The 26510-nt window shown below is 44.1% G+C and overlaps 1 protein-coding gene across 2 annotated transcripts in view; it reads right to left on the bottom strand.

The window, feature by feature from the left end:
* The window catches only part of SH3RF2 (SH3 domain containing ring finger 2), a 156984-nt gene that overhangs the window by 46455 nt on the left and 84019 nt on the right, over positions 1-26510 (bottom strand). The gene's annotated exons all lie outside the window — the stretch shown is intronic.

Here is a 26510-nt window from a genome sequence, read left to right on the forward strand (position 1 = left end):
CATGCCTCTCAGGAGCTTGCAGGGCATGGGGTGCTGTCCTCCTCAACAGACTGTGAGCCAGCCCCTAGGCTCCAGCATCTCAGGACACCCAGGAATGAACAAGGGCCTGAACCTATGGAGTGTTCACTCAGGGCTGGAAGAAGGGTTGCATTTTAGAGACAGAAAATTAACTAAAGTATTATATGGTAGTTTGTATACTACCACTATGGATAATCTAGAGTTGGCCATTGAATTTTATAGAGTTAAAAGTTCATTCTACTCTTTTATTACGAGAGACTTGAGCCATATCCAGCAGTTGCAGTGTGTGGGCCATACTTGGTCCTCAGCACTGGAGCTAATGGAACGACCAAGACACATAGAGTTCCTTCCTCAGGTGGACTTCACCCCGTATACCGGGGAAGGCACTTAAACCCACAGTTACATAAGCATAGCACATGTTGGCATGGGGGATAGGGTGGGGCTCAAAGTGCTCTGGGTGTTGCTGGGAGAGGCTTGCCTTGATCTCCAAGAGGTATTTCACGCACACGCTGCGATTCCAACACTAACTTGTGATACATAGGCCTCATTTTTGTCATCCTCATTTCTACAGATAAGCTGAGATGGAAAGATTTCATGATTTTCAGGCCAGCAAGTGGGTGGTTAAGTTGACAACAGGAGCTCTTTTAAGTGCTGACCAAGGTTAGCACTTGGGGCTTCCCTGGTGGCTCAGCTGGTAAAGAATCCGCCTGCAATGTGGGAGACCTGCGTTTGATCCCTGGGTTGGGAAGATCCCCTGGAGAAGGGAAAGGCTACCCACTCCAGTATTCTGGCCTGGAGAATTCCATGGAATTCCATGGGGTCACCAAGAGTCGGACTACTCCAGTATTCTGGCCTGGAGAATTCCATGGAATTCCATGGGGTCACCAAGAGTCAGACACGATAAAGCAACATTCACTTTCAAGGTTAGCACTTAACTCTACGTGCCTAGAGAGCTCACGTCTGTGAGGCATGCCTGGGGATCCCAGGAAAAGCCTTCTAGCTAAATTCAGCATTGTTTTTTTTAAGAAAAATAATTGTATTTCTTTAGTTATCGGCTATGCTGGCTCTTCATTGCCACGTGGGCTCTTCCCTAGTTGTGGCAAACAGGGGCTACTGTCCAGTTGCTTCTCATCGTGGTGGCGTCTCTTGTTGTAGAGCACAGGCTCTAGAGCACGAGTGTTTCAGTAGTTGCAGTGTGTAAGCTCAGTAGCTGAAGCTCTCAGGCTCTAGAACACAGGCTCAGAAGTTGTGGCTCATGGGCTTATTTCCTCTGTGGCATGTGGGATCTTCTCAACCAGGGATTGAATCTGGATCTCCTGTATTGGTAAGAGTATTCTTTACCACTGAGCCACCAGGGAAGCCCTCAGAGTTCTGTTTTGAGGGTCACAGGTATGTCATGTTCCTGACGACCACTGTTCCTGGCCAGTGTCCCCTGTAATATTAGATCTGGAGACAGGTGGACTATGAAGTGCTTTTTTGTTGGTTTGTTTTTCTTCTTCATTCCCTGGCAGAAGCGAGATCCTTGCAGAGTCAGAACTTCGTTTACCAGACTGCTCCCCTTCCTTCTCTAAGCCGGTCTCAGAGCCAGCCCAGCCTGCAATCCCTCCCTCCCTGTTCTGGATGAGCAGGGAGCAGTTGCCCAGTGCTATGATCTGCCCTGAGAGTAAAAGCGTTGTCTGAGAAACAGAACTCACTCAGGAGCTGGCAGCAGGTTACTTTAGGTCCACCTCAAAAAGTATCTTCTAGGAGACTTCCCTGGCGATCCAGTGGTTAAGACTCCTTGCTCCCAACGCAGAGGGCGAGGGTTTGATCCCTGCTCAGGGAACTAAGATCCCACGTGCTGTGAGACGTGGCAAAAAATTAAAAAAAAAAAAAATTAAAAAATGTCTTCTAAAGTACATAGTGAGGTCAGTAGGGGTAATCCTGTGTAATGCTGTGAAGACAACTCCATTTCCATCTTCAAGGGAGTCATCGAAGCTTAGAATATTCTCTGTGATCTGGCTCCTGCCCCCTCTCCAGCCTCACCTTCCTTCCCTCCCCCCTTCACTTCCTTCAGCCGTGGGTCTTTTTTCAGCTCCTTGAGCAGATCACAGTTACTGTCACCCCTGCCCTTTCCATACCCCCACCCCACCTCTGCTCTGTTATGTTCCCTTGTTACTGACATTTAAAATTTATATATATATATACACACACTATGCACAGAAATGTGTATATAATTTTTTTGTTATTTAAAGAAGAATAGTAAAACTAACATCTGCATACACCACACCCAACTCACCAAACAATAAAAACAGGAATCAAACACTGTGCTTAGAGGCCCTCTGCATATTCCTCTATAATCAGATCTCTTCCCACCTCCCGGAGCTGACAATGCAGAAATTTAGCTTATGGTTCCGGCACTTTTCTATGCAACTTTTACCATGTCGGAATACATCCCTAAACCATATGTTGTTGAGATTTGCCTGTTTTTCTGAACACAGGATGTATGGACGCACGTTGTGTGTGTTCTTCTGTGACTTGCGTTTTTCTGCTTTAACACTAGGTTTTTGTGGTTGGTTTTCACTGCTGTCCCATATTTCATCATATGCACCTACCACCATCTAATCATCCTATCATTTATGTGGCATTTGAGTGATTTTCAGTTCAGGGCTGTCCTGAATGATGTTGCTAGGAACATTCTTGTGTATGCTCCCCTGTGCACACGTATAAGAGTTCCCCTAGGATCTATGCCTGTGTGTAGAATTGATGGGCTGTAGGGTAGGAGCCTGCTCAGTTTTATTAGGCAATAACAAACTGGTTCCCAGCGTGGCTGTAACAATTTACACCTCCACCAGCAGTGAATGACAATTCCTGTACCCCAGTGTGTGGGAATGCTGAGCTTTTTAATACCTGTCTTTGGTGGGTGTGAAATGATATCTCATTGTGGTTTCAAATGAATTTCTCTGAGTACTAATGAGCTTGGGTTCCTTTTTGAATATTTATGGGCCATTCTTGTTTCTTATATGAAATGCCTGTTCATTTTCTTTGTCTATTTTCTGCTTCTTTTGGGTTATTTTCTTATCAAGTTATGGAGTTCTAATATTTTGGATATGAATTTTTTGTAGCTTGCATTTTTTACTCTGTGGTGTCCTTTGAAGAGCTGAAGTTTTTATTTTTAATAAGTCAAATTTACAATATATTCCCTTATGTTTTATACTTTTGAAGAATCTTGAATACGATTTTTTTTATCCCAAGGTCATAAAGATATACTTCTATATTGTCTTCTAAAAGTTTTATAGTTTTGTCTTTCCCATTTAAGTCTTTAACCCACCTGGAATTGATTTTTTGACAAGGGAGGAATCCAATTTCATCTTTTTCCACATGGATACCCAATTAACCCGGCACCATAGTTCATTCTTCCCTTCTGATCTGCAAAGGCTGCTCTGTCGTAAATCAAGTCTTCATGCTGTATCTGTTTCTAGGTTCTCTAGTATATTCCATTGGTTTAATAGAATCTCTATGCTAAATTCAGGCCATCTTAATTACTATAGATTTAAAATAAAATTTGATATCTGATAGGGTAGGTCCCATTCTTCAACCTAATCAAATTCCATCTTCTTTCTTAGAAGTATCTTGGTCATTGGCTTTTTGTTCTTCCATTTGAATTTTATAATCACCTTTTGAGTTCCACACAAAGAACCCATTGGGATTTGAATTTTTAAAAATATTTGGGGAGAATCAACATCCTAAAAACCATGAGTCTTTCTATCCAAGAGCATAATTCTTCATTTATTTTAGATATTCTTTACAATTTTATTTAAGTATAGCTGATTTACAGTCTAGTGTTAATTTCTGCTGTTTAGCAAAGTGATTCAGTTATACGTGTATGCATTCTTTTTCATATTCTTTTCCATTATTATCACAGAGTATCAAATATATTACAGTTCCCAGTGCTATACAGTAGGACCTTGTTGTTTATCTATTCTGTATTTTGCACTGGCTAATCTCAAACTCCCAATCCTTCCCTCCCCCAGCCTTCTTTGCTGCTGCTGCTGCTGCTAAGTCACTTCAGTTGTGTCCGACTCAGTACGACCCCATAGACGGTAGCCCACTGGGCTCCCCCGTCCCTGGGATTCTCCAGGCAAGCCTTCTTTAGGTCTTCTTTAATGTCTTGTGGTAAAGTTTTATACATTTTTTCCAAAAAGAGCCTACGTATCTTTTGTTGGACTTATAAACTGAGTTGCCATGGTAAATGATATATGTCTTTTTAAAAAAAATTATTTTTCTGTGTTTTTCTTTTTAGAATACAGAAATGCAGTGAACTTTTTTGTACCGATTTGTACGTAGTAACTTTGCTAAGTTCTTATTTATTCCTAATAGACTTTTCTAGATTGTTTTGAATTTTCTATATAGACAATAATATCATCTACAAATAATGACAGCTATGTCTCGTCTTTTCAAATATTTAGCCTTTTACTTTTCCCCCATCTTCCTTCCTATCTTTCCTTTTTTCCAGGTGCTCTGGGAGGGACTGTGTTGAGTTGAAACGTAATGGACATTTTATTCTTTTTTCTAATCTTAAAGAGAATGCCTTCAACATTTTACCATTATGTATGATATTTGCTGTAGACTATATAAATTCCATTTATCATGTTCCCTTTTACTTCTAGCTTGCTAAGATTTTAAAAATATGCATAGTGAATAGCTATAGAATTTTATCAAATCCTTTTCTATATCTATTGAAAACGTATTTTTTTCCCTTTAATTTGTTAATGAGATAGATTATACCAACTAATTTTGTAACATTAAACTAACCCTTCAGTCTAGGGAAAACGCCAGCTTAATCATGGTATATTCTATTTCCAGACATTTTTGGATTTGCTTTGCTAACAGACACTTGAGGGGTTTTGCATCTATGTTTATGAGTGAGGTAAAACTCAAGTTTTCCTTTCTTATGTTGTTGTTTTCTGGTTTTTGAAATTACGAATATCTCAGCCTCATGAGATGAATTAGGATATATTTTCTTTTCTTCCCTTCTTTAGAAGAGTTTGTAAAAAGTGAAACTATCCCCTCCTTGAAAGTATGAAAAAACTCACATGTAAACCTGTCTGGGCCTGGGGTTTTCTTTGCGGGAAGATTTTAAATTTCTTTAATGGTTATAATATGATTCTAGAGGATTGCCAAGAGCTATGTCCCAGATGTAAAATATTTTTCATAAACCTTGTTTGCTGAAGATAAAATTCCTGCTTAATTTATTTGCCTGCTGGCCTCTGACGGGGCCTCCCTTGTGGCTCAGCTGGTAAAGAATCTGCCTGCAATGTGGGAGACCTGGGTTCAATCCCTGGGTTGGGAAGATCCCCTGCAGAAGAGAAAGGTTATCCACTCCAGTATTCTGGCCTACCGAATTCCATGGACTGTATAGTCCCTGAGGTCGCAAAGAGTCGGACATGACTGAGCGACTTTCACTTTTATTGGCCTCTGCTGGGGAGAAATGTGGTATTGGAATATCTGTATAGAAGCTTGGAAAACCACAGCTGATGTGGTCCCCCACACTGTCAGTTCAAGCCTTTAGCATCTCCAGGGTACCACTGCATTATTCAAGAAGAACCCCATGGGGACAGTCACTGATTCAGTGGATTTCTGTATAACTCCTTGAGACACTATGCAGCTATAGCTAAGAGAATGGACTCTAGGGGCCGTCTGAACTGAGTTTGAAATTTGGCAGTCTAACCGTCTGTATGAGGCTCAGACATATTTCCTCCCAGCCTTAGTTTCCTCATCTATAAAAAGGGGCGATAACAGTACCTACATCATCAGATTCTCATAAGGATTCAATCAGAACGTGCACGCAAAGTACTTTGCACAGTGTTGGGCTCATACGAAAAACCCGCCAAACTGAAACATTGATACTATTATGAGAAGGGAGACATACAAAGCAGATGTGTGAGAAGCAGCAGAAGACACAACTTTCTCTATGATGGTAGGTGCCAGGGACTGGGGAGTGGGAGGTGAAGAGTGGGGAGGGGGAATGGGGAGTTAGTTTCTAATGGGGACAGTTTCAGTTTAGGAAGGTAAAAATTTGGGGGATAGATGATGGTGAGATTTGCATAATGGTGTGAATGTACTTAGTGTCACTGAATTGTATAGTTCAGTTCAGTCACTCAGTCGTGTCCGACTCTTCGTGACCCCATGAATCACAGCACGACAGGCCTCCCTGTCTATCACCAACTCCCGGAGTTCACTCAAACTCATGTCCATCGAGTTGGTGATGCCATCCAGCCATCTCATTCTCTGTCATCCCCTTCTTCTCCTGCCCCCAATCCCTCCCAGCATCAGAGTCTTTTCCAGTGAGTCAACTCCGCATGAGGTGGTCAAAGTATTGGAGTTTCAGCTTTAGTGTCAGTCCTTCCAATGAACACCCAGGATTGATCTCCTTTAGGGTGGACTGGTTGGATCTCCTTGCAATCCAAGGGACTCTCAAGAGTCTTCTCAAACACCGCAGTTCAAAAGCATCAATTCTTCGGTGATCAGCTTTCTTCACAGTCCAACTCTCACATCCATACATGACCACTGGAAAAACCATAGGCTTGACTAGATGGACCTTGGTTGGCAAAGTAATGTCTCTGATTTTTAATATGCTATCTAGGTTGGTCATAACTTTCCTTCCAAGGAGTAAGCGTCTTTTAATTTCATGGCTGCAGTCAGCATCCGCAGTGATTTTGGAGCCCCCAAAAATAAAGTCTGACACTGTTTCCACTGTTTCCCCATCTATTTCCCATGAAGTGATTGGGACCAGATGCCATGATCTTTGTTTTCTGAATGTTGAGCTTTAGTAAATATGGTTAAAACAGTATGTTTTCTATTATGTGACTCTTACCCCTTTACCACCATAAAAAACATCAAAGAAGAAGAAGAAAATATGACTTTCTCAATGAGACTGGATTTTAAGGAGGAAATATTCTTTCTCTGGAACTCAAGGGCCAGTTTCAATAGTCCAGAGTGCCTTTGAGAAAGACCCAGTGATAGGTGACTATCCTTGTATGTGGGACATGTATTCAGGAGTCTCTTTCCTGACACTGGACTGGGCTGTTCTCATGCATGCTGAGGTTCCAGTGAAGGAGGTCTCTGGCACCTCTCCACAGCTGGACTTTGCATTGACTTCTTGAGAAAATGCAAAAACAACCTAGAGGGGTGGGATGGGGAGGGAGGTGGAAGAGAAATTTAAGAAGAGAGGGGACATATATATATCTATGGCTGATTCATGTTGATGTATGGCAGAAACATCACAATATTGTAATTATCTTACAATGAAAAATAAAATACAATTTAAAACAAACAAAAATCCCCACACCTCAAACCAGAAAGGCAAAATCCTCTTTTTTAAGTTGAGTCCTCTATTTGGGCAAAGAATGTCCCCTGCTCCGCTACTCCTCCTTCCATTTTTGACCTCATGTCCTCCTGAGCCAAACAGCTTGCTGCCTGCAAGGCAGGATTTTAGTACCAAAGTGGAGTCTGATGACTTGAGTGCCATCAGTGCCTTTTGAAATGCTGGGCTATACCAAAACCTTAATTACAACTCTTGCCTTCCTAGTCATAACAGTCCATTTGAAGAAGTAACTGCTTGGCAATAATCATAATTAAATCCTGTCACTGGGCTTCCTTAGGGGCTATAAAAATCTAAATAAGCAAAGTTCCTCTTGAGTCTGCTGTGGGTCCTCTCATGGCCTTTGTTCACAGGAGATGCTTGTCAGGCATCTACTGAGTACCAAACTTTGTTCCAGGTCCTGGGGATGGATGACAAAGGCCACTGCTCACCAGGATTGCACAGACTGAATGAGAACTCTTCTGTCTGTCCTACACCTAGGTCCTGCCCTCACATCTTTCAGACAAGAGCATCCCAAAGAGGAGCAATTTCTGAATATCTAGAAATTCACATGTTCTCCCTGCCTCTGATACAGACACCATACAGACACTTTCTTAGAAAGCGGCTTTTTATGATGGAGAGAATGGAGCAGACAGTTATTTGTTGAAATAAGAAAAACAGACCCACAAGGAGAGCTAGATGCAGAAAGCAGCAGACGAAGACCAGTCAAGAGAAAACCTGGCATCACTGTACAAAACGTGGGTTCTGAATGCAGATTTTCCTAGGTATAGCTCCTCACTTTATTGCTCTTTCAGCATGTGACCCTGGGGAAGTTATTTTACCAGCCTGGCCCTAAATTCCTTCATCTTTTTTCAGTTCAGTTCAGTTCAGTTCAGTCGCTCAGTCGTGTCCGACTCTTTGCGACCCCATGAATCACAGCACGCCAGGCCTCCCTGTCCATCACCAACTCCCAGAGTTCACTCAAACTCATGTCCATCGATCGGTGATGCCATCCAGCCATCTCATTCTCTGTTGTCCCCTTCTTCTCCTGCCCCCAATCCCTCCCAGCATCAGAGTCTTTTCCAGTAAGTCAACTCTTTGCATGAGGTGGCCAGAGTATTGGAGTTTCAGCTTTAGCGTCAGTCCTTCCAATGAACACCCAGGACTGATCTCCTTTAGAATGGACTGGTTGGATCTCCTTGCAGTCCAAGGGACTCTCAAGAGTCTTATCCAACACCACAGTTCAAAAGCATCAATTCTTCCTTGCTGTTTATTTTATATTTATTTTAGAGTATAGTAATGATGTTAGACAGAAAGCAGATTCTAGCGATTTTCTTTTTGAGTTCAAAATGGGTTGCAAAGCTGTGGAGACAACTTGCAAAATCAACAAAGCAGTTGGTCCAGGAACTGTTAATGAATGTACAGTGCAGTGGTGGTTCAAGAAGTTTTGCAAAGAGGACGAGAGCTTTGAAGATGAGGAGCACAGTGGCCGGCTATCAGAAATTGATAACAACCAATTGAGAGCGATCATTGAAGCTGGTCCTCTAACATCTACATCAGAAGTTGTTGAAGAACTTAACGTTGACCATTTTATGGTCATTAGGCATTTGAAGCAAACTGGAAAGGTGAAAAAGTTCGATATGTCAGTGCCTCATGAGCTGACTACAAATCAAAAAGCTGCCATTTTGAAGTGTCGTATTCTTTTATTCTATGCAACAAAAATGAACCATTTCTAGATCGAGTTGTGACATGCGCTGAAAAGTGGATTTTATATAAGACAACTGGTGATGACCAGCTTAGTTGTTGGACTGAGAAGAAGTTCCAAAGAGTTTCCAAAAGCCAAATTCACACCAAAGACGAGGTCATGGTCACTGTTTGGTGGTCTGCTGCCCGTTTGATCCACTATAGCTTTCTGAATTCGTGTGAAACCATTATATCTGAGAAGTGTGCTCAGCAGGTTGATGAAATAGACCGAAAACTGCAATGCCTGCAGCTGGCATTAGTTGATAGAAAGGGCCCAATTCTTCCCCAAAACACCCAACCGCATGTTGCACAACCAACACTTCAAAAGTTGAATGAATTGGGCTACAGAGTTTTGTCTCATCCACCATATTCATCTGTGAAAGTGTTAGTCACTCAGTCCTGTCAGACTCTGTGTGACCCCATAAACTAGCACACCAGGCTCCTCTGTCCATGGAATTCTCCAGGAAAGAATACTGGAGTGAATAGCCATGCCCTTCTCCAGAGGGTCTTCCTGACCTAGGGATCGCATCTGGGTCTCCTGCATTGCAGGCAGATTCTTTACTGTCTGAGCCACCAGAGAAGCCCTATATTCACCTGACCACTTGACAACTGACTACCACTTCTTCAACTATCTTGAGAACTTTTTGCGGGCAAAATGCTTCTGCAACCAGCAGGAGGCAGAAAATGCTTTCCAAGAGTTCCGTGACTCCCAAAGCGTGGATTTTTATGCTACAGGAATAAGCAAATTTATTTCTAGTTGGAAAAAATATGTTGATTGTAGTGGTTCCTATTTTGATTAATAAAGATGTGTTTGAGCCTAGTTATAATGATTTAAAATTCACAGTCCAAAACCGCAATTTCTTTTGCACCAACCTAATACTATTATTATCATCACCAGTCCCATTTTATGGAGAAGGCAATGGCAAGCCACTCCAGTACTCTTGCCTAGAAAATCCCATGGATGGAGGAGCCTGGTGGGCTGCAGTCCGTGGGGTCGCTGGGGGTCGGACACGACTGAGCGACTTCACTTTCACTTTTCACTTTCACACATTGGAGAAGGAAATGGCAACCCACTCCAGTGTTCTTGCCTGGAGAATCCCAGGGACGGGGGAGCCTGGTGGGCTTCCGTCTAAGGGGTCACACAGAGTCGGACACGACTGAAGTGACTCAGCAGCAGCAGCAGCAGTCCCATTTTATAGATGCAAGTCAAGGTAAAAATCCATTAAAGAAATTTGACCAAGGCCATAGAACTGGCAAGTGAGCAGAGCTGAGGTTCAAACCTAAACATTCAGACTTGAGAGCTAGCACTCTCGGAGCTCCCTACATAGTGTTCAAAGCAGCGTGTGCAGTTGGGAGGTTGGATCAAGAGGCTGTCAGGGCTGGAGGGTCCTCAGAGTGCATGAGTCAGTGAGGGCTGGAGCCCTCAGACATGTCCTCTCCAGATGTCTATACCTTATCTGCTGGGCTGAGCCAGGACAAGTTTGCCTGTTTTCTGGGAACCCTGCAAGCATGCCTGAGAACAGATCTTCGAGTCATTTCTCTCCCAGGGTTTCATGGCACACAATTATGGCTTTCATAAGGCATAGGGGGTGGGACATCAAGGCGGACTTTGGCTTTGTGTGGAGGCTTGGCAAAGCCTGAGGGGGAGGAATGGCTGCATTTGGATAGTCTCACTTGATGCTCAGATGGCCGCTGGCCAAAACAGGGATGTCACCACACCCAGTGTCACTTTGTCCTGATCATGAGCCAGATGGAATGGCTGTCCCTTATGTAATAGTCAAAGCTATATATATATTTTTACAGTTGTGATAAGGGGACTGAGGTTCTTATTAACTATATTTGAACCTTGGAAAACCTGAAGCCCAATCCCCTTGGCTTTATTTATTTATTAATATTTATTTTTATTTATTTGACTGTGCCAGGTCTTGGCTGTGGCATGCAAACTCTTAGTGGTGGCATAAGGGATTTAGTTCCCTAACCAGGGATTGAACCCTGGCCTCCTGTATCGGGAGCTTGGAATCTTAGCTACTGGACCACTGGGGAAGTCCCTCCTCTTGGCTTTACAACTCTAGTATAGGAGACCTGCAGCTTCCTTGGTGGCTCAGATGGTAAACAATCTGTTGCCAAGCAGGATACTCAGGTTCGATCCCTGGGTCAAGAAGATCCCCTGGAGAAGGAAATGGCAACCCACTCCAGTATTTTTGCCTGGAGAATCTCATGGACAGAGGAGGCTGTCGGGCCACAGTCCATGGAATCATACAAGAGCTGGACGTGACTTAGCGACTAACCAGGGACAACAACATCCGAGAGCTGCAAGGGACTGTGTACATATCTAACCTAATCTCCTGAGCCTCTGAAGGGGAGATGGCATGCTGAAGGTCACACGTGGGGTTTGGTGGCAGAGTCAGGTCAGGCCCCACTGTGAGAAGGGATCCTGTGATGGTAGCTGGTTCAAGTGGTTGGTTTACATGGTTTGTTTTCCAGACTATGTTTCATTCATTTTGCCAAGTATTTATTGAGACTTCCCTGTACCTGGCTCTGACCTCAGAGAGTTTATATTCTAATGAGGGAGCAGACAAAACAATAAACACAAAAATGAAAAACGAGGCAAGAGACTCAGATATATGTGCTAGGAAGGAAACAGAATAATGGGAGGGGCTGGCACTGAAGAGGGTGTTTTTGATTCCAGTCTTCCCACCTGGTTAGGATGATCTTGGCCATGAATGTTATCCAAATTGACATGCTGCCCACCCTTTGCACCTGGAAAGTGTGCCTTCGTGGGGCTCTCAGCTTTGGGGTAGGTCCTGTCCCCTGCAGTGCACAGAAGGGTTGGGGCTGAGGACACATCCTCTGAAGGCATATTTTTTCCATATATGGGAGGCCACAGTCTGGGAGGCAGTTGTCTGGCCTCACGCCCAGGGGCGCAGGTGTTTTTGTCCTCTGACAGAAGCCCTAGACACTAAAGCACGGGCACACCCTCAGCAAGGGAGGGTGTTGATTAAGTGCTAAATCCCCAGGGCTGGCAGGGCGTGAGCAAGCAAGGCACAACACAAGGGATCAGTGGAGCTGGGCGGTAACACCCTTCATCTTCTTTATGTGGCATTTGTAGGGAGCCCATCACCTACTTTCACTTGTACCCTTATTTCTCCTTTTCTTTTTGGCTGTGCCATGTGGGATCTTAGCTCCCTGACTAGGAATCGAACCTGTGCATTCTGCAGTGGAAGTGTGCAGCCCTGACCACTGGACTGCCAGGGAAGTCCTACACTTGGCTCTTTGTTCAGTTCCTCACTCTTACAAGCATTCCCTCACTGACACTTCCTCACTGATACGCTCCCTCCTCTCATCCAGCCCCCCAGTCACTTGATCATTGCTTCATTCATCCATTTCTCAATCTCTTGTTTACGTTTTTGACTCAGACACCTTGGTACACTCACTGGCTTTCACTCACTTCTTCACTCTTCACTCACGTCTTCATTTGATTTTCACAGGACATCAACTAACATTTCCTAAACACGTCCCCATGCCGGGCTCGACTAGAATTAACTCTGGAGGGGGTCAGGAGGCCCCAGTTACCTTATGGTTAAGGAGTTTAGGGTAAGAAGACAGCAGTTTCATAAAGGCCAAAACAAGATGTGAGGTGACAGCCATACACCCAGAGGCAGAGACGAATGGCTGAGGGGGTTCAACCAGCTGGTGCCTCTGGTGTCTCCCAGGCATTTATGCTGCCTCTTCCCTTGTGTGGCTGCAAGTGACCAGGTACATGCCTTCTTACCAAGGCATTAGGACCTCAGAACTCACTAGGAATAGTGTTAGTGTTAATTGCATCCGACTCTTGGTGATCCTATGGACTGTAGTCCACCAGGCAACTCTGTCCATGGAATTCTCCAGGCCAGAATACTGGAGTGGACAATACAGAAAGAATGAGTGGGGCTGTAGGCCATTATGACTTGATTCTGGGGGATTTCCCTGGTGGTCCAGTGGTAAGACTCTGCACTCCCAATGCAGGGGAGGGGGGCTGGGTTTGATCTCTTGTCAGAGAACTAGATTTTGCATGCCTCACAGCATGGCCAGAAAGTTAAAAAAAAAAGACAAAAAGACTTTAGTTTTGGATGCTGGAAATGGAATTTCATTTAATTTTTACACATCATGGAGTATTTGTCTTTTGAGCCTCTCCTGTCCCCAACCAATTAAACCTGCAAAAACTTTTGCAGCGATGGGCCATACAAAACCAGGCTGAAGGTAGCATCTGGCCAGTGGCCTGTAGTTTGCCATCTCCAATAAAAATAAATAAATAAAAATAAATAAATAAATTGCTCCCCCAAATAAATGAATAGTGGATAATTTCCAGGTGTCAATAGCAGAAATAGTTTGTAGAGTATAGTCCTTCTCTGGCGACTGAGAGATGAGGGCCCAGCAAGGGCCTAATCTTAGGCATGGGGAATATGACTTTGAACATCAAGGGCAGACATTCTCCATTCATGTTCTGCCCACTTGAAAGGGATGCAAGAAAATGACTAAAAAATCATGAATACTCTCTATGACCTGGTATATGTTGCTTCAAATATATTAAGGGTTGGTCTTCTCAAGCCTTGCCCAGGACTTGGCACATAACAGGAAGTCAGCAAATCTTTATCGAACGAATGGCTGTCTGGAACATGGTGGGCATGCCATGTTTGTGAATAGGATGGGGAAGGCAAGGAGCCTTCCCTAATCAGTGGCAGCTCAGGTCAAGGTCAAGGCCAAGGCAGCAGGCAGAGCAGATAGCTCAGTTAGGCAGCTTGACCTAAGCCCAGTGGGAGGGAAGGGTCGGTTCCTGTGACTCTGCCCTCTTTTGTCCTCAGAGTTGCCCTTGACCGAGCTGTGAGAATGCCCATTGCCCTAGCTGATGTGTCTGGAAACAGACAACCTGGTGTTTGCAATGTTCTCTGCACATGTAAGCAGGTTTTAGTATGCGTTAGTTGTGCAATTTGCCACCAGGGCTGGATTGTTTAGGAGTGGGAAGAGAGGGAGAAGGATGGATATGGCATCTTCCAAAGCTCGTGCTTTGAAAATACAATAAACAAGTTTTTTCTATGAAAAAAAGATGGCTCTTTTCCCCAGAAGTTTCTCTTTCCTTTTCTTTTTTGAGTACATGATTACTCACTGAAAATAAGAGTCCGCAAGCATTAACAAAGGGCTGTGATAGGGGCTTTTATTTTGTTTTTCTTTGAGAGCAGTTTGTTAAGAGCAGGCTCCTTGTGCCCTCTGTGGAAACCCTTACCTACGGAGAAGGCTTGATTTTCAGCTATGACTTGAGAAAGCAGGAAAGCAGCTAATTTGCTGAAAAAACCCAGATGTACCCCTAGTCCAGTACAACTGCAGATCATGCCAGTTAGGATGATACAGAATCATGGAATCTTGGATTATGGGCCTGTACATGGATGGCAAATACATGACACACCTGCCTCATTTTCCTACTCCTGGGCCCATGATAGACATTACTAATCAATCCTATCATTCCTTCTCATTGAGCCTGGTTGCTGCCCTCGATTTGCTCTTAAACTGTCCCTGCAAATGATCAAGTCAGTGTATGAGAAGTCCCACTCCTGCTACCTGGGTGGGGAAAGAGTATGGGCTTGGAAGAGAGTCAGACCCAAATCTTCTAACCCAACTCTTGAAATGTACTTGCTGAATAGTATTTAGCTAATTACTTAGCCTCTCTGGGTCACAGTTCCTCCATCTAACATGGAAGTAATTACATCTCTTCACAGTCCTCCCAGAAGCTGGTCTGTAAGACCCTGGCACTGGGCCTGACACCTGCTACTAATGACACAAAATTAGCTCCTTCTCCTCCGAGCTGAGCAGAGTGGAAAGTGGACCTGTCCCAACAATCCAGTCAATACATATGTTCCCTTGAGCCTATCCATCCTGGGCACATGAGTCTCCAATTGCACATGTCCAGTGATAGCACTGGCAAGTCTACCTCTCCTGCCTTTGGAAAGTTCCAGTTTCCTCCAAAGCCCTTATATTCTTGGTATGTGTTTGGGAAGAAGGGGCTGCTATTCAGAAAGGGCATTTGCCTTGCACAGACCTCATGTTAGCTGCCGTTAAAGGAAAAAAAATTAATTTAATTTTGTTTTATTTTTTTGGCCCACATCACTGTGGGTCTAGTTCCCCAACCAGGCATTGAACTTGTGCCCCCTGAATTGGAAGCACAGAGTCTTAACCACTGGGCCACCAGGGAAGTCCCCTTAGCTGCCATTTATTCTGCACCTACTGTACGCCAGGCCCTGGGCTATGTCCTGCACATCAGCGGTCCACAGTTGGGGCTGATTTTGACCCTGGGGGACATTTGACAATGTCTGGAGGCATTTTTTGTTGCCACAACCGGGTGGTGGGTGCTCCTGGCATCTAGTAGGTAGAAGCCAAGGATGCTGCTATACACCCTGTGATGCACAGGATAGTCCCCACAACAAAAAGTTATCTAGCTCCAAATGTCAGCAGTGCTGAGGTTGAGATATCCTTCGGTGTGTGAATATCTCATTCACTTTCCTAACAGGTCTGTGTGAAAGGTGCTCTTACTGAGTCCTTGCAAGTTTGAGCCACATGGACGAGGTCCCTGTGCCATTAAGGATGTCCATGATCCCACATTTTTCTATACAATCCTCCTTGTCCCTGACCGTACCCTGCTTTTCTCTTTCTCTTGCCCTTCTATTTTATTTTTCCTGTCTTATTTTCCCCTCTTGCTGAATTCTGTGTGTGTGTGTGTGTGTGTGTGTGTGTGTGTGTATGCGTGCTGCAGACCCCAGTGGCTTGGGGATCAGTTACCCTGTTCCCAGCTCCCAGAGCTATAGCGTCTGTGTTCAAATGTCTGCATTGCAAGCTGGGCCACTCCTTTTTTCACCCAGGCAGGGCTGGGGCTCCAGGATTAATTGGGCAGAATGATGATGTAAAGTTTAAGCTCTTGTTGGAGAAATGCTGAATCAAAGAAGCAAGCTGGGTTAATTACTGAACTTGCTTTGGTCACCAGAAACAAGAATGGCTTTTCCCCAGGGACTCAGGGAACTTGGGCAGGGCTGGGATCTGAGACTGCAGGCCTCATGGGGCACCAAGAGCTGCTGTTTTCTGGTGTAACTTCAGGATAAAGTTACTGGGGCCAAGGAGAGGGGCTCGATTCAACTTCTCCTTTCCCCTGGCCTACTCCCTTTATCCTTCAGGTCTCCACCTGAAGGTCACAGCCTCCAGGCAGGCTTCCCTGACCATGCTGAGTCTCTTCACTCCCCATCCTTCAACCTCACAGCACTTTTCACATCTACAACCATGTAATCAGGTATTTGTAGCATTTTGGTTAGTATTTATCTTCCCTGCTGGTCTGGAGTGTCCATGAGCATAGGGACCATAACTGTCTGGTCCACTGTATTGCCTGTGCCTGGTGCATGGGGGGACCCAACTGCTGCTTCACCGGTGAACCATGAGGCACTTGGGTGACCAGATCAGGTAAGGATGCGGCTTAGAGAAAAAGCTGAAAGGTGCCAACAGAAGATGGTGGAAACAAGACCTTGCCTCAGTCTCCACCCTGGTCTCCTCCTTTGTCCAGTCTTTTTTCCTGGCTTTTCTCCTATGGGCTCCCCTTGGAGTTACAGTTGAGAGGCTGAGCTGAGCAAGTACAATTGCCCCAGGGGCCCCCTGGATACAAGTCCAAAGCCATACTCCTTCCCTACTTCCACAATTGTCATTGCTTATCAATGAAACACAGGGACTTTTGGAAGCCTCTGCACTCCCAGGCAGGCTCTGACAGAGCATCCTTCTGAAGCGTGCTGCTGGTGAATGGCACGCTCCGCACAGGCCAGCCCCAGGGCACAGGCATGGGGACCTGACCCAGCATTAATCACACAGTGAACATTTATTGAGCCATTTACCCCTGCCAAACCCTGGCCATTAGCTCATGTACATGCATCACCTCATTTTATCCTCACAGCAATTTTAAGAGGTTAGAAAAAAAAAGAAAAAAAGAATCACTACACCAGTTCCATTTTACAGATGGAAAAACAAAGGCCCAGAGAGATTAAGTAACTTGCTGATGTTACGCTGCTCAGTAAGAAGCAGAATGAGAGCGATTGACCCTCAAAGCCCTTACTGTCATCCTCTCACTATACTACATCTCCCTAAAGTGCCAAGAAGCCCTTTGTTAATAAGCTTTTAGAGAACTCTGCCTGACACTTACTGGGCCTGAGAAAGGAAACAGGACTCGTGTAAAAGAGGGAGGACGTCAGGAACCACAACCACGACCATCATTAGCTAAATAATAGCAACAGTTCTTTGGGTGCCGTTTACCTTTTGAGTGTGCTGTTCACTAACAGAGCAACAGAATCCTCAGGTCTGTTTGATTATTCCACCTAGAAGATGAGAAAACTGGGACCTCGAGAGGTAAAATGCTTGCCCCAGGGTCATACGGCTGGACAGGAGGGAGCCCTTGGATCAGATTCTTAGGCTTAACTGGTGGCGCAGTGGCACGTCAGGTGGTGACAGCATGAGTGCTGTGCCAGAACTGCTGCTGCAGCCTGGACTACATGGCTCAAGGGTGAGGCGTTAAATGAGGTAGTAAAAGGACTTTTAGTTTGGTTTTAAACTGCAATCAGTTTATTTTATTTCAGGGAAAGACATTGACTCTTATGGAATCACCTCTTCCTGACAATTTTCATACATATAAAATGAGACAAGATCACTCTCACATCAGCCAGGACTTGTGAAAAATATACCTTAGGGAATTCAGATTGGAAGGGTCACATAGATCTTGGAAGATGTCTGGCTCATTGCCTGGTTTAAGCCAGGGGTTCTCCTCAATCACACCAAATGATGCTATGTTCTAAACCAGGGGTCCCCAGCCTCCAGAATCTAATGCCTGATGATCTGAGATGAAGCTGATGCAATAATAATAGAAATAAAGTGCATAATAAAAGTAATGCGCTTGAAGCATCCTGAAACTATCCCACCTGCCTCCTGCCTTCCAGGTCTGTGAAAAACTGTCTTCCACAAAACCAGTCCCTGGTGCCCAAAAAGTTGGGGACTACTGTTCAAAATGCTCTGCTTGGAGGCAAGCAGGTAAAAGCAATGTCAGCAGCTTAGTGGGTTATGGCTCATCCATGCAAAGACCCTAGGTGGCAGGACCTACCCATTTTGCAGATGAGGACTCGAGGCTCGGTGGGGTAAGATACTTAATTCATTGTCATTTAGTCATTAGGAGGTAAAGCCATGGCATGAAGCTTTGAGAAGGACTCAGAGACCTTCTATTCATACTAAGAGCCTTTCCTCTATCAGTTCAGTTCAGTTCAGTTCAGTTCAGTCTCTCAGTCGTGTCCGACTCTTTGCGACCCCATGAATCACAGCACGCCAGGCCTTCCCGTCCATCACCAACTCCCGGAGTTCACTCAAACTCATGTCCATTGAGGCGGTGATGCCATCCAGCCATCTCATTCTCTGTCATCCCCGTCTCCTCCTGCCCCCAACGCCTCCCAGCATCAGAGTCTTTTCCAGTGAGTCAAGTCGTCACATGAGGTGGCCAAAGTATTGGAGTTTCAGCTTTAGCTTTCCTTTATAGGGAAACATAAAAACCACCCCCAAATCTAACAGCAGTTTCCATAGGCTCCTTCAGCATTTTCAGTACTTGGTTTCTAACAATCTATGCAGTGGGAGATATCTCTCCTTGGCCCTCATGAGATCCTTCCTGTGCTGATTTATGTTCCTTCCCTCTTGCAGACACACAAACACAAAACCAGTCTCTAAACCCAAGTTTGGAAACATAAAGTCATCTCCTTATCCCCATAGCAACCCCGAAGCCCTTTCTTCTCCAGGCAGACCAAACCTGGTGTTAGGCCAGCTGTGAGAGCTGATTCTCAGGAACGTGAACACATGGCTGCAGAGGCCGGGTCGAGGAGGCAGCCTGAGGGCAGTGATAAGGCTGTAAATAAGGAGACTGGCACAGGCAGGCGGGGAGATTAGCCTAGCTGGCAGCGACCAGTGGAAAAAGGGGTAGCAGTTCAGGGGTAGCAAACATGCCAGAAAAGAGAAGGTGCTGAGAAATGAGTCCTGTCTTTGAACCAGGGGAACGCCCAGGAACAAACAAGGAAGACAGAGAAAGACAAACATGGAACAGGTGGCAGAGAATAAATATATAGTGGATAACTTTGGATTCCCCAGTAGACGCTGAGGGCCTATGATAGGAAAGTTTGGAGGTCATTGTGAGATAATTCATTTAAAAGTCACAGGATAGGATCTTACACATCATCAACTCTGAGAAAGTAGTAATCATTCTTAAAGAAGCATTGTAGTTTAAAATTCAGGAGGGCTGATTTAGAATGGCACCTTTTTGCAACCTCCAATAAATGGTCATGAATGGCTCCTCATGAATGGAAGAGGGGAGTGTGTTGACACTGCACAGCCATAGCCAGTAATACCCAGAATGTGGAAAACGCAACAAGACAAATGACTTGGCTCTTTTGTACATGTCCATAGCAAAGGATAAATAAGAGAGAGAGAGAGAGAGGATGAAAGCAAGAGGACCTGTAGAATAAAAGGAATCTGACAGACACATCAACCCAATGCAAGGTGTTTACATCATTTAGATGCCATTGAAACAAACCATCTTGTAAAAAAACATGTATAAAGCAAATATAGAAATTGGAACATGGGCTGAATAATGCTTTAAAGAAATTATTGTGATAATGGGGTTGTGCTTGTGTTAACCTCTTAGGGAAAAATACTGATATTTTAAAAGAGACGTGTACAAATGAAATAATATGATATCTGAGTTTTGCTTTAAAACAATTGATGGGGGAGCAGGCTCATGAGTGGGGATACGGCTGAAATAAGATTGGTCCAGGAGTGGATAATTGCTGAAACAGGGTGATACGTTCATTGTGTTCTTTTTTTAACTTTTGCATATTTTTGAAATTTCCTGTTACAGAAAAGTTCCAAGAATTTACAGGAGAGTGATTTAAGAGAAATCTAGCAACTAACTACTAAGAAATTTTGACTGCTAACATTTTTGATAGTAATAAAAATGGAAGCCAAACACTTTATATCCATTTTACATCTTTTGATTTTCCCAACAACTTTGTGAGGTAGGGGTTCTTCCTATTTTCTTGATGGAAACTGAATGAAGCTTAGAGTGGCCCCTGACTTGTCTGAAGTCTCACTTCTGGGATGGGGGAGAGGTGTCCGGGTCTAAGGCTGGAGGGGTTTCCCGTACATGATACTGCTTCTCTAGGTGGCTCCGAATTGTCCTTTACCCAGGGATCTGGCAGAGGGTGGCAGAGACTCTCTGGTTCTACTCTGTGTCTTTTTTTTTTTTTTGCTTTCAGATGTCTGCCAGGGAAGTTCTGCTAAGGCATTAACTGATAATGTATGAGAACAGTTTATGGGCCTGTCTTCACCCAAGGGGTGTGCTCTTGACAATTTAATAAAGATATCTCAAGCACCTGTTAGGTTCCATAGAAGGTACTTTGCGGCAGATAATGAAGACATGATACAGAACAGTTTGAGGGGCCAAGTGTCCATTTAATGGAGCCTCCCCACTTTCTACCCATGACTCTTTGGGGCTAGTTTGGCCAGTTCAAGAGAGCTCCGACAGCATCATTTGTGAGTAGAGATTTGCTGTGTGAAAATTTTAAAGACAAAAGAAATTTATATTCACTTCAATTCAGTTCAGTCGCTCAGTCGTGTCTGAATCTTTGCGACTCCATGAATCACAGTATGCCAGGCCTCCCTGTCCATCACCAACTCCCGGAGTTCACTCAAACTCATGTCCATTGAGTCGGTGATGCCATCCAGCCATCTCCTCTTCTCCTGCCTCCAATCCCTCCCAGCATCAGAGTCTTTTCCAGTGAGTCAACTCTTCGCATGAGGTGGCCAAAGTATTGGAGTTTCAGCTTTAGCATCAGGATTGGGAGATATCAAAATAAGAATATAAACATAGAGTTAAGCTTATTTCTGTAAATTACCTTAGATGGAGGATTAGCTAAGAATCTTAAACATACATTAGCACTGAGACTGTGTCCAAAGGAAAAAAAAAGATCTTGCTGCTCAGTAAAAAGCATCTCTCATGGCCATCCTGAGTACTGGAAATTCGGGTAGGGAGACTTCTCCAAAAGGTGCAGACAAAGGGACATAGGAGATCTGGACTTAGAGTTGAAGCTCACAGAAACTACTTTATTCAGGATATTTCAGATATTAGATCAAAAGGAGAGTCAGCTTTTTAGACCTCAGAATTCCCTAAGGTGCATGACAGCTCATCTTCCCAGGAGCCAGGGAAAAGATGCTTAGACTTGTTATCAGCCTGGGATGGGATAGAGGAGGCCTGGGTGTGGGAATTGCACAATAAGGAATGATTTCAGTGACCTGCGTTCCTCTCTCTGTCTTACCTCTTTTGTTTCCTGGGTAATCAGAAGAGTGGAAGGGGATTGGTAGTTACTGGGTTGGCAGAAGTTCCCTGAATGAACTTTTTGGCCAACCCAATATTTAAGTAAATCAGAGGTCTCTGTCTTTGTTTTTGATTCTTGAGGCAAAATATGCTATTAGAAAACTTATTGGGGTTTTGGAATGTCAACAGCAACATAAATGAATAAAACTCCAATTCTTCCCCTAAGAAGTGTTCAATCTAGTGAACCTTTAAGATATATACGAGGTACTTCCAGCAAACGAGAACACACCTGTAGACAATATGATGTGAACACAGGGTTAAAAATGAATTCTGCGGAGGCGTAGTGGCCGAAGTTTCACTGAAAAAATAGTGTGCATCCAGGGCTTGGGGTATGGATGTGTTTGTGACAGACAATTGCACCAAAAATAAACGCTAGGAGGAGCACCATTTCTTTATTTCGCAAACATTATTCATTGCTCACAATAATGCAGGCACTATGCTGGGTACAAGGACACAAAGCCAAGAGGTGGCCCAGTATCTACTGTGCTCGTGAATGTTGAGGAGATCACTGCAACTTTTGTGTGTGTATGCTCATGTGTGGATTGCCCAGGTGGCACTAGTTGGTAAAGAACCCGCCTGCCAATGCAGGAGATGTAAGAGACTTGAGTTTGACCCACAGGTCAGGAAGATCCCCTGGAGGAGGGCAACCCACTCCAGTATTCTTGCCTGGAGAATCCCACGGACAGAGAAGCCTGACAGGCTACAGTCCAGAAGGTTGCAAAGAGTTGGACACGACTGAAGTGACTTAGCATGCAGGTCTGCATGCTCATGTGTGCATGTATAGGGGAGAAGCGGGGAGGCTGGAAGACTATAGTCAGATCAGGGAGGGTATAGAATGCCCTTAACTATTTAGGAGAGAGAGCACAGGTCTGCCCCAAAATCCTGGGTCTTTCCAGCTTTAAGGCTTTGAAAAAGTTTCCAAATTTTTCTGTCCCACAGTTTGGGCTGTTTGGTAAAATGGGCATATGAACACCTACTCTGAAGAGTTGTGAGAAGAGTCATAATGTCTGTACATCATCTCTTATAGTTTCTTTTTTCTTTAGAGTTATGTCTTATTTGGTGAAAATTTTTAGGGCTGAAGCAGCATCTCAAGTAACCCTGAGAGAACTGCTCCAAGGAGGCAAGGGAAGAAGTTTTATAGTTTCTGACTTTCAGTGGCCAGTTAACTAATGGCAGTATTACTGCCTCTGAAGACTGTAGGGAACCACTGGTGGTCTGGGAAGGAGACAGATTTGGGTTTTCAAGAGTATGGAGGCCACAATGGGGAGAATGAAGCTAATGGATGTCCTCTTCTCTGCGTCCGTAGCACATCACGTGTGTCTTAGTTCTGCATGTAATTACTCTGGACTTCTGCTTTCTGAACTATATTGCCGCCCTTCTTTATAGATTTCTGCCATTTCTACTTCCCACTTGTACCTTGTTAACATACTGTTCTTTAAAAACAAAGCTTTAAAATTTTAATAAAGCAAAATTTTTTCATAGACTTCTGTGAACATAAAACTGGCATCTCTTACATGCTACAGAAGATAACCATCCAACAACATGATAAAAACATGCAGTGTTATGAAGTTCAGACATGGGCAATTGGTGGCTGAAGCCCTGAGCCTGATACCTTGCTCTCTCTTCCTGATGCAAGGAGATTAGCACCCTTGTACAGGGTGTTCCAGAAAGACCAGCACCAAACTGAGACTTTCTGATGTCACCAAAAGGCTTGGGGAAAACTGGAAAGGGAATACCTGTCTCTACGACAGTTCTTGGTTGTAAAATTCCAAGTATCTTCATGACCAAAGTCAGTGCAGGTGCCAACACTGTCCTCATCTCATTTCAGGAAGTCCCATCTCCACTACAGTCATTTATGTTTTATATCCCTGCTAGACTGTGAATTCCTTGGGGACAAAAACTTACTCCTGCTGCCTTCAGTGCCGTGAATAAAACATGGGCACAGCTGGTAGTTCATAAAGGAACAACGTGATATTAAATGAAGACCTTCTTGAGGTGCAGAAGGCTTAGGGCAAATTCTTTACTGAGGGGTGGGCAGGGAAGAGAATACTGGAAGGCCTTGGAGTCTACGGGGAGTCAAATGAAGACTTGCAAGAAAAGGGAGGCTAAAGACTTTCAAGATAATCAACACTGATGTAACGGTTTTGCCTGATGACATCTTTGCTGATGGCATAGTGGAGTGAGAAGAATCTAAGAGCCAGAGTCCCATGATTCTAGGGTCAATACAGACTCCTGCTGCTGCTGCTGCTGCTGCTAAGTCACTTCAGTCGTGTCCGACTCTGTGCGACCCCATAGACGGAAGCCCACCAGGCTCCCCCATCCCTGGGATTCTCCAGGCAAAAATACTGGAGTGGGTTGCCATTTCCACTGTTCACTAATTACATGAATATTGGCCAAACCGTTTTTCTTTTGGGGCCTTAATTACTCTGCTATAAAGTGGTAAGAATACCTCTCCTACAAAGGCTCTTACCGTATTTTAGAATGTAGGGCAGCACTCAGGAGACTGGTAACAAAGAAAATCCCTCCCTCCTCCTGTCCTTCCTTCCTTCTTCCCCTCCTTCCCTCCCTCCTTCCTATCCTTTTACTTTCAATAAATGTTTGAGACTATTATTGCTGTTCTTACTATTTTGGTATAGAATACCTAGGACCTGCTATGGTTATTAGTATACTGTAAGCACTCAACAGATGTCTACTGGCTGGAAGAGTTACAGTGACCTGTGGTCTCTCTATAGAAAACAATTCTTCCTCCCGTCTTCCCTCTCTATGTATATGTCACTACTGTCTGCCCAGATGCTTAAGTCAAATGTCTTGATTCCTTGATTTACTGAGAACCTGCTAGGGACTATGTACCACAGATGGTGCTGGGATGTGGAAGGAAGGAGGGGCTTGAGAAGCCAGATGCAGTCACAGCTCTGGAGAGTATTAGAGACAAAGGAAATAGGAGACCTTGTCACTGGCTCAACTGGCTTCTCATCTTTAGATATAGCTCTTAGGTGGGACATTTAACAAGGGTGTTTTTGACACTATCTGGGCAAATGTAGAAATACTGATAATCCTGCGCCATCTGAATCTAGAAAAGGCTATCACTACTGTGCAGTAGTTCCTTGGGGACAGGATATGCCAAAGCTATACTTTGGAATTCTCACCACTTGTGAAAATTAAGGCGAAATACTGTTGGATTGATCAACAAGTTCAGTTGGGGTTTTTCACAACATGGTACAGAAACCTGAACAAACATTTTGGCCACCCAATACCTGGACTTCTCAGGTGGCACTAGGGGTAAAGAATCCACCGCCACTGCAGGAGATGGAAGAGATGCAGGTTCAATTTCTGCGTGAGGAAGATCCCCTGGAGGAGGGCCTGGAGACCCACTCCAGTATTCTTGCCTGGAAAATTCCATGGACAGAGGAGCCTGGCGGGTTACAGTTCATGGAGTTGCAAAGAGTCAGAGACAACTGAGCGCAGTGTTAGTTATTAGTTAATACTTGTTTGGAATCCTGCTAGGATTCTCTACTTTGGTCCAGTACCAGGAAAAAGAATTTAAAGTGACTCTTGGCTAAATCCTTTGGAAAGCTAACTTATAGCTGAGTGAGCTAGCCTAGGTCTACTGGGTGTGGGCTGTACTTCCTGTACCTATGTCTGTATAGAAAGAAGGATTTCAGAAAATTCTGCTGGTCTTTCACTTAAGTGTGTCACTAGGTCCCCATGTTGGAGAGAGTGTGCGTGTGTGTATAGGGAAATGTTGAACTTTGGGCACAAACTATATGTGTACTTGTAAAAAAGTATTTGGAATATGTGTATAGGAAGTGAAGGAATTCATGATTTTTTAATGAAAGAAGAGTGTATAAGCAGGGGAGAGTGTAATTGTGTGTCTGTGTGGTATGTATGTAATACAAGTGGTGGACAGAATGACATCCACAGCCAGCCCTCTAGAGATGCAGACAGTGGCATAAAGTCTGAAGTGCTGTTGGAAGTGATTGTTTTCCTTTAGACCAGCTCACAGGTCTTTGAGAAGCCCTTGACTTTCTCCTCCTCCTTGTCTTGTTAAAAACGGATTAGAGTCCAATTAAGTAATTTAATCCCAAGGTAGAGAATCATGTTTAAAAACAAGATTTACAGCTTAAAAAAAATTGCAAGTTGAGGTTTGTCCTTTCAAGTTGCCACCTGCATGGTTCCGAAGAGTGTTTATAGTGGAATACCTGACATGCAGTTCTTAATTACTTTGCCTCATACCTCTGGTCCTTCATCTTTTAAAGCATCCTTCAACCTAAATAGCCTCATGCTGTTAGAAGTATGTCTGCGCGGCCAGGTGGTCGGGATTGCCTTTTGGCTTATCTCCCTACAGTAGGCAATTCAAGGGCCAGGCTTAATAATAACAGTGGTAATATCAATAATAATAGTATTAAGAGCTAATGCTTATTGGGTACTCAGTATGTGCCAGGCATAGTACTAAGCACTTGATCTGTATTATCTTTTTAAATGTGTCATAGGAAAACACCACGACTGGCTTCATGAGTGTGTGACATGTGCAGTCACACATGGGCCAAAGGGCCCTTCACTTGGTCTGATGTTCTGCTGTTGCCATCTTAAAATTCTTAGTCATTTTTGACCTGTGTTTTCACTTTACATTGAGCCTTGTAAAGGATATAGCTAGTCCTGAAAACACCCAATAACCGATAGTTTCTCTCTTTTTTTTTTCCTTACCTTCCATGTGATGTTTCATACATTGCCAGAGGATGAAACAGTGAATGTCAGACTGTGACCCCAGAAAATATGCTATTATTGCTCAGGAGGGATGTTCTCTAAGGGGCAGGAACCATGCCATAGCTCTTAGCATGGGAAAGCAACCCCCTGCCTCGAAATCTCAGTCTTTTCATCTGTAAAGCAGGGGTAACAATAATAATAATAATAATACCTAGTTCATAGGCTGTTTCAAGGGTGAAATGAGAT

This window comes from Moschus berezovskii, chromosome 8 (assembly GCF_049115385.1).
Source record: "Moschus berezovskii isolate FMDL1 chromosome 8, NW_MosBer_1.0, whole genome shotgun sequence".
NCBI classification, from domain to species: Eukaryota; Metazoa; Chordata; class Mammalia; order Artiodactyla; family Moschidae; genus Moschus; species Moschus berezovskii.